At 46.6% G+C, this 15,252-nt stretch overlaps 1 protein-coding gene across 5 annotated transcripts in view; it reads left to right on the top strand.

Annotated features, from left to right (window-relative positions):
* The window catches only part of Pld (Phospholipase D), a 120,436-nt gene that overhangs the window by 36,022 nt on the left and 69,162 nt on the right, over positions 1-15,252 (top strand). Inside the window, exon 1 of one of the 5 annotated variants that reach the window (XM_077674424.1) lies at positions 6,005-6,156. The exons of the other annotated variants lie outside the window; for them this stretch is intronic. The gene's annotated coding sequence lies outside the window, so the exon portion shown is untranslated. Of the gene's footprint in view, positions 1-6,004; positions 6,157-15,252 lie in introns of those variants that run through there. 5 annotated transcript variants of the gene reach the window in all.

The raw sequence follows: 15,252 nt of genomic DNA on the forward strand, positions 1-15,252 counted from the left end.
TGGATACCTACAAGTGCCTCATTGACACTTTAACCGCTAGAACAGTACTTCTCGAGATAGATAATTAACTGCATTTAATTAATTAAATCGCATTAACGAAAACAATACTGGCCGCTGCTCCACTCTACTTGAAACATTGTTCACTAGGTTTTCTTTGAGTGACGTCATTGCTCTTTTTTTTTAAATCTTGGTGCATGATAGCTGGATTTGTTATGTAGGCTTGCTTGTTTTAGAAGAATTCTTTCACCTTTCGGCCGACCGGTTGAATATAATGACGGACGGGCGGACCAAAATTTTCGTGTTTAGGCAGACGAAGAAAGACTACCGTCTTTAAAAAGACTTCTCATCCAAGGAGAAACACTCCGGACTCTTCTTGCTGGCGCCGTGGCCGTGTTTTGATTGCGTCTTTGGTTGCGTCCGAGTTCGTTATGTTCTCCAACGTGCGCGGGGAAACCCACAGGGGAGGATTCCTGGAGGCGCTGACGACTAAGGATCTAAACGTCTCCCCAGAAAAGGAGAGGTTATTGCAAACAAGATATACACAAACTGTGCATATACCCCCGACATTCTCTTTAAATGGACCTATCCTCGTACAGCATATACTCCAAAGTGCATATTTTGTGGGGAATCAGTCGCTTCCAATTTTTACCACCTTATCTGGATGTGCTCTGCCTTTTCACAAGGACGATCTGAACTTTTAACACTACACTCCATCCCGTGTAATGAACAGGACCATATTAGCCAAATGCGTTATTAGAGGCAACTGTACAGTTCTCTCTCCAGAATGGTCTCTATAAAGCAGTTTGATACGTGATTGACTCAGCCCTTTATGGGTCAGTGATTCTGTGACAAGTGCGAACTGACTTTCTAATGGGACAAAAAGTGCAAATGTGTTATCGATTACTTTTATTTTCATATTTTTTCCCTTTTCCCATTCTCCCCCATCCCATTCAGGGTCTTATGACCTCCTCCAATAAACAGCCAATCAATCAAATCAATCTCCAACGTGCCCTCGGTTTATTCCGCTGTTCTTTCTTTTTTACTTTTTTTTTTGTCTGTGGCTGGAAAGTGTCGTGTAGAAAGAAAGATGGCAATATCGTTCGCACGTATACTAGGACGCGGCTGTGATCCCGTCCAAGCCGGCCGTTTTCCTGACGGAGTCGCGAGAAAAAAAAAGAAAAACGCCAGTGTGTCGAGATTTTGGCGCGCAGTGAAAGATTCCCCAGGTGGTCACACGGCAGATCTGAAGACATTCAGAGCAAATGTCATTTTCTCTAGAAGTCATTAGTTCGGCGCTACACGAGAATACCGACTGGCATTCGAGGCGACTGGTATTTAGCGGCTAAATGAGGAGGTTATTTCAGCGGCCAAATCAGTGGCGCGTCACTATACGAGAAAGTTCAGCAATAAACCAATGAGTACTGTTTCTAAAAACTGTAAGTAAACTTATATCATCCCCTTCGTATAGTTTTTTTTAAATAAAGAAAAACAAACAATTTCCTACAAAAAAAAAAAATCTCGTCCCCAACGCCCGTTGATACGGTTTTATTGCGGACTTGTCTCGGCTTGTGATGTCTACTTAGGCCCCCGAAAACGGTAATTTTCTTTTTTTTTAATTTAAAGGCGGATTATTTGTTCCGTTTCTAAAAATATGGATTATGGGGTTTAACGCGCCTACGCAACGCAGGCGATGAGGCGCGCCGTAGTGGAGGGCGCCAAATTAGTTTTGGCCACCTGGAGATCTTTAACGTGGACTGAAATCTCGAACACACGGGCGTTTTTGCTTTTAGCTTCCATCAGAAAAGCGGCAGCCGCGGCCGGGAATCGAACCCGCGTCCTTGGGTCAGCAGCGCAACGCCAAAACCTCTGAGCCACTTCTAATATATATATATATATATATATATATATATATATATATATATATATATATATATATATATATATATATATATATATAATAGCCTTGCTATTTGTTTGTAGGCTTGGCGTCACTGAAACATGTGTGCAGCTGCGACCGCGTCTTGTAAACTATTCCCGTAATGTCAGTGACCATCGGAATGCTGTGCCCCCAGTGATTGTGTGAGATCCTTTCTGTTATTGCTTCGCGCTTTCCTTTCTTGAGCAGAGCGGCGCCCTTCTGAAGCGGGTGGTCCCTGTCACTCTTTCTTCAAGCTGACGAATGATAGAGGACAGCGTTTTGAAAGATTTGTGTACTCTTCTCTCCCCTATGCATGTTTAGGTTTTTTTTTCTCAATTTCTCTTTTTTTTTTGTTAACCTTTACCTCAACTCGCCGAGAGGGTGTGTTTGTTGTTGCTTTTCTCCCCAAATCCCCCCTCTCTCTCTCTCTCTCTCTTTTTCGGCGTCGTTGGACGACGAGCTTATAAATACGTGCAGAAAAATACGAAATGTTGTCTTCATAAAGGTCGGCATCCGACCGAAACGTCGACCAATAAACAGTTTTGTTAGAAGCTATACCCATTTTTAAATGCAGAGCATTTCTTTAACTCACGATGTCACCCGGCGTTGTCGGCGTGCCTCGGCGTCCGCAACAGCCGTTCCAGGTGCGCCCTCTCCCCCACTCCTCCTCTCCCGCATCACGCTACCCTCCTCGCTCTCAACAACAGGTCCGCACCCCTCCCCCTACACTATATAAAAAAAATAATACTTACCGGCGCCTGGTTTCGATCCCACGACCCTGCGGGCGGAACGCAAGGTACATGGTGCTCTTCCCACTGCGCCACAAAACCGACACAGAATGAAAGGCTACGAACGCGCCTTATATCCTTGACTCATTCAAACTACGTCAAGAAGCTGCTGATACAACGCATTCACTACCACCAACTCCCCAAACACTGAACGTTAACGCAATACACCCACCCCCTATGCGACGCATTTACTCGAGTCCCCCTCGCGGGGAGGTGGGCCCTTTTTTACTATATATATATATATATATATATATATATATATATATATATATATATATATATATATATATATATATATATATATATATATATATATGAAAAAGAAATTCTAGACGCACTTGAACTATAAAGGCCCAACCACATGCACGCATAAAACCGGCGTACTCGCGCAACGACGTAAACCGGCGTAAGCGCGTAAGGAACCGGCGTACTCCGGCGTACGCCGAATGCATTGGTACGCGCTTGTTACGCCGAAGTCAGAGCCCGCCAGATATCGACGCAAACTTTCGGGCGCACGGTGTTGACGTACACCTCTGGCGGTGATGTTATCTGGAGGTCAGGTCGCATAACAAGACAGGGAATTGATAAATAAGCTAACTTCACTATTAATTATGCGATAAAACGAAGTAATTTGTAAAATACGGGGACCAAACAACCGGATAGAAAAACGCGAAGCAACGAGCAACTATGGGAGCAAGGCAGTTTACGCCATATGTAGCGGAGGGTTTTGTGCCTGCCAAGTATGCATACTAATCCTTAACGTTTTTTAATGTCCCAAGAACTGTTTTAGTTGTTTCTGTATTAAACATACGTATTTTTGTGAGAATAGGCATTATTTGTTTTATTTGAGTTAATATGTAGTTGAACTGGTCGCCACAAAGCTGTCCGGAGTAGTCGAGCCACACTGCGCGGCGCATTGGTTTACGCGCGCGTTGCGCCGATATGTGGTTACTCGCCCTCTCCGACGTCGTCGGTCGGCGCAAAGATGTCGCCGCAGGCGTACGTCGTTGCGCGAGTACGTCGATTTTACGCGTGCATGTGGTTGGGCCTTAAGTTTGCAATTTTGCGAGCTTGCAAATCGTCACGGCTATCACTGTCCGATTACATTTGTTTCGCCGTGTAGACGCGCACGGCCAAACAGAATGTCATTAGCACCTAATGTCATTCACTTGACATGATATTTGCCGTGTGACAGGCGTATTAGTCGTTGTCCTCTAGTGCAGCGAGACTTAGTCCAAGGGCAGTATTCTCGTGTTTGTCCGTTTTTGAAAACGTCCGTTTTGCGTCCGTTTTATTGTGACGTACTTCCAGTTGTAGGCACGCTTTGGGTTGATTTTCGCGCAACTGTTTCTGTTAACACATTTTAAATGACTAAACCTATTTTAAACTATCTTTTTTGTGCTTATTGTTCCGCCAGCGAACCAACAACAACTACGGCGACGAAAAATCGTCTGCTCCAAATCGTCTGCTCCGAGAAGCCGCGGCTCGCATGGCGTCACATCCGGGTGCTCGCATGGCGTCACATCCGGGTGCTTGCTTTTAGCCAATCAGGGCTTGCTCAAAACGGGACACTTTCGAAACGGACACAAAACGGACAAAACTAGAGAATACGACCTCAGGTGCAGCTTCAGCGCGTAGAACAGTAACTTTGACCAAGTTTTTTTTTTTTTTTATGGTTGCACAATTGGGATTTTTAACGTATTCTGCCGTCGTTTGTCCGTAGAAAGTGGCAAGTGAAACACCCTCCAATTCCCGGTGTTTTTTTTTTTTTTAACCGGTCAACGCTCTGTTGGGCAGTTTCGTAATTGGGCACGCTTACGGCACTTACGGGAAGTATGTACGATGATGTGCCGCTTAACACCCGTGCAACGTCCGCTCTTTCCACAAAGCGGCGGGCGCCAACCGTACATGTGCGGCGTGCTCAGTCTCGACAAACTATAGACGTATGAAATTTCGCATTGCCACGTGCGTTAACAGCTGCAGGAAAGGGCGTGTGGACCCGGAGATATTTTCAGTTTCGAAATCATTGTCGCGGTTACTCTGTAACACCGCAATCGGAACTGAACATATATGCATGCGGCGCTCGGACAGTTTTAATTACTAGACTGGAGAAATGCCACAGAAATATACGCGATACAATGGCCAGCTTAGGCGTGAAATGTCTGTTCAGAACCGCCGACCAAGGTAAGATGCAGCAGGGGCTACAACTGGCGCATGCGACAGGATTATCTAATTGCGCAAGGGAAACAGTTCACTCAACGGCTTGCTAGAGGCCCATCAAGATTTAGCGAATTCTGAAGAAGTCTGTGCCGGTAACCAGTTGAGGGTAATGGAAAGTTCTGATTGATTGATTGATTGATTGATCGATCGATTGATCGATTGATTGATTGATTGATTGATTGATTGATTGATTGATTGATTGATTGATTGATTGATTGATTGATTGATTGATTGATTGATTGATTGATTGAAGGGTTGACGCGCCGACGCAACGCAGACGATGAGGCGCGCCGTAGTGAAGGGCTGCGGATTAATTCTGACCCCCTGGGGATCTTTAACGTGCGCTGAAATCTCGAACACACGGGCGTTTTTGCTTTTCGCCTCAATTCAAAGCTCTGGCTAAATTACTCCCGCATTCTAAGCATTTTGTCGTTATGAGTGGTTATGAATGGCTGGCTTGTACAGGAGGTGCTACAACTGGCATAATCGGCAGAACTGCGCAGTAACGCATACAACACAGTTCACTGCATGCTACGAGTTCTTCAAGGTTAGCTAAACTCTGAAGAAGTGTGTGCCGGAATCTTTCACGGGCGATTACCTTTTGGCATGATCTAGAAACTTTAAACAAAGACAAAATTCGATAACAAGTTAAGAACGGCAATAGGTCATTTACAGTATCACTCCGCCTAAGCGACGGACCCGGATATCAGCGGGCGCGCGCGATTTGAAAGGAGATTGCCATTAATGGTTGGTATCGTCTGCCTTTTCTCACGTAGTTTTTTTGTCGTCGCTGCGGTAGTTTAAAAGCATATTAAGTCCAATAAATCACGGAAACTGCTCGTGCCATGTTCAAAATATTCCCAGTGGCGCACTACTTGCGCCGCGCGGAGTAACATCCGGTTGCGGTGGTGAGGCACGGCGGCAACTTATGTCGCTCGTATACCTTGTACCGGAGTATATACATTTCGTTTTTCTTTCCGGCTTATGGCGACAGAAGGTCAGCTTACGTGTGCGGTTGCGTTATCTCGGTCTCGTTATCCCTCTCTTGCATAGAAGTCAACAATTTCCCTCGCTTTTTGCCTCTTGTGTCTCGCCAGAGACGTGAGGCTTCGAGACAGAGAGAGATCCACCTCCATATGCGGGCCAGACGTGACGTCCCGCGCTCCCTCAAAAGCGTTATTTTCAGTAGCGCCCGGTTGTCCCCACTGTACCTGGAGCCAGGCAACGCAGGTATGCGATATATCTTGTCTTGCGACATAACGCACGTCTGTAGACAGGTGCTTTGTGCTCTACGGTATCTGTGAGCAACTGTGCCGTTTTTTTTTCTATCTTGTTTGAGTGCAACTTGTTTCGCTTATTTGATGGAAGTTTTTTCGCGATCCATGTAGCGATGACGTACCGTATTCTCGCGCGTATAACCCGCTCATGCATACAATCCGCACCTCCACTTTCAGCCAGCCGGAAAAGAGAAAAAATTCTCGCGTATTGCCCGTATACATTTCATACAGGGAAGGCTGCACCAAAGTTACTGCTCAAGCAGCACATCACACGCTATGCAGACAGAAAAAAGCATATATTTAGCAAGTAGAATACACTGACTGCAAGGCGATAGTCATAGTTCACTAATAAAATTAATTTGTTAGAGCGCGCTCGTCCTTGTTTTTCTTCCATGTCCTTGTATGTTTTGCGCAATCGCTGCCTTGGAAGTCAGTGTCACTGCGTAGGAGCTTCACGGCACAACGCGCATTGCCGTGAAGCAGCACTACAGGAAAAAAACCCGCATATTATTCGCACCCCCACTTTGCCACTAAAATTTTCGCATTTTTGATGCGGGTTATACGCGCGAAAATACGGTACTCGGCGTATCCGGTTGGCGTCTCTTCGGTCCCTTCCTTGGTGATACTGTAGGGGTCTTTGGCGACAGGGCTTCGAAGCTGCGGCTCTCGCAGGCGCAACCGTTGTGCGCTGTCTTTAAAATGACTTGGAATGCCGCGAACCGTAGTTCAGAATAGGCTTAGCTCACTTAGAGTGTTGCTTTCAGCAAACGGGATCTTTCTCTAACGTCATCAATAGCGAGCGCCTGCCGCGGTGGCCGAGTGCCAGTGGCTAAGGCGTTGTGCTGCTGAGCCCGAGGTCGCGGGTTCGACCGCGGCACCGGCGGCAGTATCTCTGATGGAAACGAAAAGCCTGTGTGTCGTAATTTGGGCGTATACGTCTCGCATTCACTCAAAATGCAAAAATTTTAAAACGCGCGGGCGACACGCAACCAAAATGAAAATTTTATACATACAGTTAAACCTGGATATAACTAAGTTGACAAAAATCGGTAATTTTTCGCTGCATGCAGGTTTACGTTACATGCAGGTTTCCAGTTAAGGCTCGCGTGAATGAAGGAGAAACGAAACCGAAATGGTAGACCTCAGGGAGGGTGAACTCACCGCTCAAGGATTTCACGGTGAAAAAAAATTAGTAGTGGCTTAGCCCTGCTATATATATATATATATATATATATATATATATATATATATATATATATATATATATATATATATATATATATATATATATATATATATACATACACATACATACATACAAATATATAGCTGCTTTTGCAATACTAATTGCGTTTATTTGCATCACGCAGCTTCATCGGGGAATTTATAACGCGACGAAGAACGATAAATGCGCTAGCAATAAATAAATAAATAAATAAATAAATAAATAAATAAATAAAGGCCATGTCTTCTAACACTGGCTTCCAGGCCAAATGGTCTCTAATACGTGCAACTAGCTACCTTGCTGTTTTAGCGAAGTGACACACGAAGTTGTAGGTGCCGCGCGTGAGAGAGAGAGAGAGAGAGAGAGAGAGAGAGAGAGAGAGAGGAAACGAAACAGATGGGCAGTTAAACCGCGAATTGTCAAGTAAATTTTCTAGTGTCGAATAAATTATCGCCGTACTTTCGAGCCACCAAGCCGCACAGGCGCGGGAAATGCTGCAAATAATTTAATATATGTGACGCTAGAAGAGTTGTGTTCTTTGTTAGCGTGCGTTTGTGTCTGAGCTCATAGTTTAGTAATAATGGCATAAATTATTCTAAAAAGAAAGAAGGGGTTTCGGTCAGCTGCACAATAGCGCGAGCGATCGGCACTAAATCAAACGACGGCAGCATACATGTGTGGGGCATATGTCTTATAGGCCGTTGAAACGAGCAGACGACACGTTAAAAGTTTTCAAAACGAGTTTGCGTTCCGTCAGACTGATGAGAAAAATGGGGGCGTTACTGCGCATGCGCAGAAAATTAATTGATCGTCTGCCCCTGTCTGATTCCGTTATCGCTCCGTTCACCTGTTCACCTGCCGTACGAATATAATGAGACCGTTCGGATATAGCGCAGCCCAATATTTCCGCATATATCTTTTATCCCGTTTTCTGTCATCACCATCTTAATCACATTCACTACAGATAGCGCTGCTAACTTGCGCACCTAACTTTAGTTACTGATAATGCGAGTATAGGGTTGAGAGAATTTACTCATTTGTTTGAGTATATATTTATTTTGGAATAAAGGGAGTTTGATTAGCAGCAAGACGTAACTCCAAAGTGACTGCCCCGTATTGCAGCTGTTTTTTTTTTTTTTTGACTGCGTGTTGAGCTGGTTATTGCGGAGCCCGGGGTTTTTTGTTTGGTTTTCAGAAACCATGTTTTTTCACAATGAGTTGCATCTTCGCAGTGAGTTCCACAATGAGTTGCATCTTTGCATCTTCGCAGCCTGCGCAGTGAAGCTCCAGAACCCTGCCGAATTCTCGTTATAGTGAAGTGGTATCCGGACAGTAATTTAGTTCGTTATATCCGATATTCGTTGTAACAGTAGAGTTAAAAAGCAGTTTAAACCAATCGGTAATCCGGCTCTCGAAAAAATCTTTAATACAAAAACGCATTATTTTAATGTTCGAACCTACTATAAACGAGGTAACCCTTATCTTTCTCATTGTGGCATTTCAAGCTCAATGAACCAGAACATGAAAAGGGAAATTGCAACAGAACAAAGTTCGTTCGACAAAACAGGCCCGCGTTCCTATTTTTTTCGAGGAAGGATGTGATCTTCGGTGGCTATTCACAGCACTGAGCTGGATGAAGTTTCCCACGCAGTCCACGAACAAAGGGGCCTTTTCTACTTCTGCAGTTTCGGACGCCGGGAGTTTTTCCAAGTAGCGTCTCAGCCTACTGGTCACATATTTATTCGTTATATCTGGTAGTGCGCGCGGTTGTCACAGTTTCACTTTCGTTATAAAAGAATGTGTCACTGAAAGGAAGCGGGACCGACCAAGGTTGGTATTTAGTTCGCTATAGCCGATAATTCGCTATATCAGGATTCGTTATAACGATTGGTTCAACTGTATACAATTATTTGGCGCGAACGTATGGTTTCCGTTGGTTTACACAGCACTTCGACCTGAGAAGCCGCCGTGTGCTTTAATGTGGGTGCCTTAAAGTTTATGCCCACCACACGCTTGCTTTTCTTTCGGCGGACCTGTATTACAAGGCCTTAATGAGCTGAGCAGAAAACTTCAGCCGCGGTCATTTTGCGCTGCGCTCTTGCTAATTATGAGTGGACAGGAACAGCTGAGCTTTCGTATTTTGTCGAAGGTGAGCCAGTGTTGGAGTAGAGTGGACGCCAAACGTATAGAGGTCACATGCAGGTGAATCTCGATTTAACGAAGTCACCTGGACCTGGGAAAAACTTCGTTACACGGGAACTTCGTAAAATCGAGAATTCGAGCATCAAGCTTATGGGCGACTGCGGAAGGGGCCAAACTCGTTCGTTAAATCTGGATATCCGTAAATACCTGGGCTCGTAAAATCTGGGTTCGTCTGCGTAGTAGTTCGCTTGTATACTATAGTATTTCCGCGGGGTTGCCGCAAGTTCTACCGCCTTTCGTTCGGGAAGAACTACTTACTTCTCGCGTGTTCCTTAATTTTAGCTGTTACGAACGTCCCCACGCCCGATCTTTTCCTTTTTCCTCGTTTTTGCGCTGGCGTGAACAAAATGCGCATACCCTTCGGCGGTTTCGAATCAGCCTCAGGCTAATTACAGGGAAAGATGAATCACCAGTTCGTTATTGTAGAGGTGTAGGCACTTTCACTTCATCCAGATTAAAAACTTACCCCTTGTTGGTGTAAATGTACTGTGCAGCGGAGTTATTTCATCTACGGGGGAAGACATATTTCAAGGAGTTATTTTAAGAACAAAATTACTCCACAAAGCGAGTCAAGTGTGACGAGAATTACTCTATTACGCTCATCATCCATGTTGCGAAATTCCCGCGTAATCTGCTCACATTTCCTTGTAACTTCTCTAAATTTTGTCTTTAAGAAAGAAAAATGCTTCAGCCAGCTTAGTTGGAAAATATTAGAGTTGCATGCGCCCTAAATTTGGGCGCTGCTTTAAATTATTTGAGATAACACGGCAGCCATCGTGGCATGGTTTGGTCATAGTTATTACCGCCGTTTACACCGTGCTTGAGCAAGTGCCTTACGAGAAGCGCCCGGCGTCGTCCAGTCTTGCGCGTGGCGCTCGCAGAAAGATACCAAGAAAAGAGTACACGTGCGTCCGCTCCTCAAGGGGGGAGCACAAGACAGCTCGCGCTACAGACACCCAGTTCGCCAAGCAGGTTACCGCCGGTTCTAGCGCGTGGTGACGCTTTCCACTTAGGGGCAAATGTGAAAGCCTGCGGACAAAACGATCTGGGCGCGCCAGTCATGCCCGAGGAAGAAGATAACGATATAGATCGGCATGACTATTACTACCCCAGTGAAAAGCGACGACGGAGCATGTAATAAACAATTTCGAACCTAATGCATTGCGTGGCGATGTCCTTCGGTGCTTACATAGAAAGAAATCCTCCATATTCGCTTCTGTTCAAGCCTTACGCGACTTAATGCAAGCTTCCGCTGCTGAGCACGAAGTCGCGGGTTCGATTCCCGGCCGTGGCGGCCGCTTTTCTGATGGAGGCGAAAAACAAAAAAAATTCCCTCGCACTTCCCCGAGGGGGAGAGTGTGTAAGTGAGAATGCACGGTTGTTGATTGCGCGATTACGGTGGATATCGTGATCTTGGAGTGGAGAGGAGGCGCCCAACACCCGCAGACACTGAGCGGAGAGAGGAGGAGGAGAGTAGCGCCCGCCGTTACGGCGAGGGCTACACGAGCGCCCTCACGCGTCGGAATGCGGAGCGCCCGCTACGCGAGCGAGAGCTCTCCCGCCCGAAGTGGAGAGGAGGCGCCCAACACCCGCAGTCACTGAGCAGAGAGAGGAGGAGGAGAGTAGCGCGCGCCCATCTCCCCCCGTTGCTAGGGAAGACGAGGAGGAAGACGAGGAGCGCGCGCACCCGCAGCTGTTGCTATGCGGACGACGGCGGCGGACGATTCAGGCTCGCTGAAGAAGTGCATTCGCACTTAAAACGCCCGTGTGTACGAGATTTCGGCGCACGTTAATTAAAGATCCCCAGGTGGTCAAAATTAATCCGGAGCCCTCCACTACGGCGCGCCTCATCGCCTGCGTTGCGTCGGCGCGTTAAACCCTACAATCAATCAATTAATGCAACCTTCGCCAGTTCTCTCTCTCTCTCTCTCTCTCTCTCTCTCTCTCTCTCTCTCTCTCTCATAGCGTTACTTGAAAGAAAAACTATTTCCAGAAAAACAGCACGCACAAGACGGCGGCGGCGCTTTTTTTCGACGTCCCGTCTGGCACGAAGATCAGAAGCCAGTAGGCGAGCTTATGTGCGTGTGCTCGCCGCCGCAGCGTGCCAACGGAGGAAAAGCTTCTTGATGCATAAATAAGGTGCGGTTGTATAGGTACAGCCCTTCCCTTTGGGAAGGCCGCGAGCCAAGTGCGCTCAAGAGTTCCGCGGCGCCGCTGTAAATTCTTCACGAGGTGTGAGGACTATGCCTTTCGTGCGTGCTTTCAGTGCATCTTCGGAGGAAGTTCTCGCTTTTCGATGAAGTCTGGCAGTTTGCGTTCTAAACAAACAACTAGTGCGAGCGTCGTCGTCGTGTTTGTCGACGCAGGATGAGGTGACGAGCTACATTTTTCCCTTCTAGAGGATAGAGAATGAATGAATGAATGAATGACTATTTCAGGGAGGAGGCTATAAAGCCCTGTGGGTAGGAAATGGAAAATAGAATTGGGAAAGACGCCACTAAGTAGTAGTAGTACAACTAAGTAATGTTCAAGCTTCACTGTAGCGGTCACTGTAGCTGTCTCTCGAGGTTCCGTTCGAGCAACACACACACGGATAGAGAAAAAAAAACTTTAATCTGGTCAATGCCATTCAGGTCGGGCTTGTTCAGAAGATGCGCTTCGTGACGTTTCCTGTGAAGGGGAGGCCGGTGAGCGGAGGACGCCCCTTCCAGAGGAAACTTCGTAAAGCACAGCTTCTAAAACTAATTCTGCTAACAGAAAATCCCGTAATGCAGATCTCTTGACTGAAATCTTTTAAAGCGCATTGGCTTACATCACTTCACTTCAGTAAAATCGCTGTAAGCCAATGCACGCATTAAAAAAAAATTAAAGCCGTTCTACTCAATGCGAAAGCTCTCGGAAGTGCAGAGCAGTGCTTCGCCGTAATGGGCTGTAGCGCCGTTATCCGCTCACTGCTACCACCCAATGCAATTCAAATTTCCCGCCTTCGCGGGGCTCGCGCGCCCCCTGCCTGAAACTGCTACAGCGGGAGTTTTGTTCTTTTTGTGCTTGCTTTTCCTCCCGCACGTGCCGGCGTTGCACTGCCCCTTTTTCCCGCTTACTATCGTAAAAAACCAACCCGACGAGCGTTCCTAACTGAATGAACGCGGGTGCTGTCGGATAATTACGTATATTTTGCCTCAAAAGTACCTACAGTTTTCTTTGCGCTAAACAGCGGGGATGTGGATGACAAGCGCCATCGGTTCGCGAGTTTCGAACTGTTATTATGACTATTTAAACCGCTTGACTTTCGAAGCCTCTGCGGGACGCCCTACACCGGAACGCCAGGCTCTACTTGGGTACGTTATCTCGCGGCACCGCCTGATTCCGGCAGTCCTTTGACATCGACAGTCGCAGCAAGGTACGACAAGGCGAGCCCCTAAAGAGCCCTGTACTTAAAATGCTGCTTTGTCGCGACAGCACTAAGTCGATCCCGCATATATCGAACCCAGATATATCGAATTATTGCATTTATCGAACAGTCTAAACATCCCCTTGGAAATCCTACGCAAAAGAAAATATTTTTATATATCGAATTATCGATATATCGAACTATTTCGCGATCCCTTTAGGGTTTGATTAATCCGGGATCGACTTAGTATACCAGCTTTACCGCAAACTTGATTCAAACAAGTAATGGGGATATTAACACGGAAACCAGATGAAGTAGTGTCGAGTCCCCAGTCACTTTCCGGCAATTTTTTATGACGTCACTGAATCGTGTGCGATTGGTGGCTACCATCCAAAGCCATTGCCAAGAAACAAGACTGGGCGATTGTGGTGGGGCTTCTATAGTTACGCTTTATTGTATCACTTGAACGCTGCCATGCAGTTGACACGCTGATAAACATGTTTTTCTAACTGGCCCACATTACGTCACTCCTTCCCGTGGTACGTCACTGTAGCGCGAAATTACAACGTTCTTCAATATTTCTTGCGTTTTCTTGTTGTTGTTAAAAATTTCCCCGCATTTCCCCGAGGGGAAGAATGTGAAAGTGCGAATGCAGGAGTTGAATTTGCGCGGTTCGGTAATGTTCGCGAAAGAGATCACACACACACACACACAACTACAAAGAAAGAAAGATGCATTTATTCACAGACACCTATTTGTGCTGTCGTTGTACTTGATTGCTAGAGCGGATCTCAGCTTTGAAATTTCGTGTCAGTACTCCTTTAAGCGGGTGCATTAGCCCTTCTCACGCCCGATTCCTGGCCAATCCCCCACATGGGTATGTGCCATGCACAGACACCTATTTGTGTTGTCGTTGTACTTGATTGCTAGAGCGGATCTCAGCTTTGAAATTTCGTGTCAGTACTCCTTTAAGCGGGTGCATTAGCCCTTCTCACGCCCGATTCCTGGCCAATCCCCCACGTGGGTATGTGCCATGCACAGACACCTATTTGTGTTGTCGTTGTACTTGATTGCTAGAGCGGATCTCAGCTTTGAAATTTCGTGTCAGTACTCCTTTAAGCGGGTGCATTAGCCCTTCTCACGCCCGATTCCTGGCCAATCCCCCACGTGGGTATGTGCCATGCACAGACACCTATTTGTGTTGTCGTTGTACTTGATTGCTAGAGCGGATCTCAGCTTTGAAATTTCGTGTCAGTACTCCTTTAAGCGGGTGCATTAGCCCTTCTCACGCCCGATTCCTGGCCAATCCCCCACGTGGGTATGTGCCATGTCAGCGGCCAGGCAGCGCGCGCCCATCTCCCCCCGTTGCCAAGGAAGACGAGGAGCGCGCGCACCCGCAGCTGTTGCTATGTGGACGGACGGCGGTCAACGGAATTCAGGGTCGCTTATAAAGTGCATTCGCACTTAAAACTCTTTTTCGTGGCTGAAATGGAGCTGAGGTAGTTGGGTTGGCTCTTTCAAACTGAACAAACTTGTTTTTTGTCTTCTTCATCATCATCGTCAGCCTGTCTACGCCCACTGCCGGGCAAAGGCCTCTCCTATGGATCTCCAATTATCGTGGTCCTGTCCTAACTGCGACCAGTTTATCTCCGCAAACTTCTTGATCTCATCTGCCCATCTAACTTTCTACCGCCCCCTTCCACGCTTGCCTTCTCTAGGGTTCCACTTTGTTACCCTCAATGAACAGCGGTTATCTTGCTTTCCTGCCCTGCCCACGTCCATTTCTTCTTCTTAATTTTTACTATATGTCCTTAACACGCGTTTGTTCCGTGACCCACTCCGCTCTCTTCTTGTCCCTTAATGTTACACCTATCATCTCCCGTTCCAATTCCCGCTGAGTCATCCTCAATTTAATTGAACCCTCTTAGTGAGCCTCCAAGTTTCTGTCCCGTAGGGGAGTACCCGTATAGTGCAGGTGTCATACACTTTCTTCTTCGGGGACAATGGTAGGCTGCCAGTCAGTCGTTATCTGAGAATGCCTGCCGTATGCACTCCAACCCATTCCCATCCTTCTAGTTATCTCTGACTGATGGTTGGGACCGGGGGTCACTACTTGGCCTGAGATATATTCGCTTACCACTTATACTGACTCGCCACCTATCTCAAACCGCTATGCTCTCCCGAGGCTTTTTTGGCCCCTCAGGCAACGTAAATGTTTCCTTTCTTTGTGT

Source organism: Haemaphysalis longicornis, unplaced genomic scaffold (genome assembly GCF_048455015.1).
Source record: "Haemaphysalis longicornis isolate Haplotype H1 unplaced genomic scaffold, Haemaphysalis longicornis Haplotype H1 scaffold_6, whole genome shotgun sequence".
Taxonomy (NCBI): Eukaryota; Metazoa; Arthropoda; class Arachnida; order Ixodida; family Ixodidae; genus Haemaphysalis; species Haemaphysalis longicornis.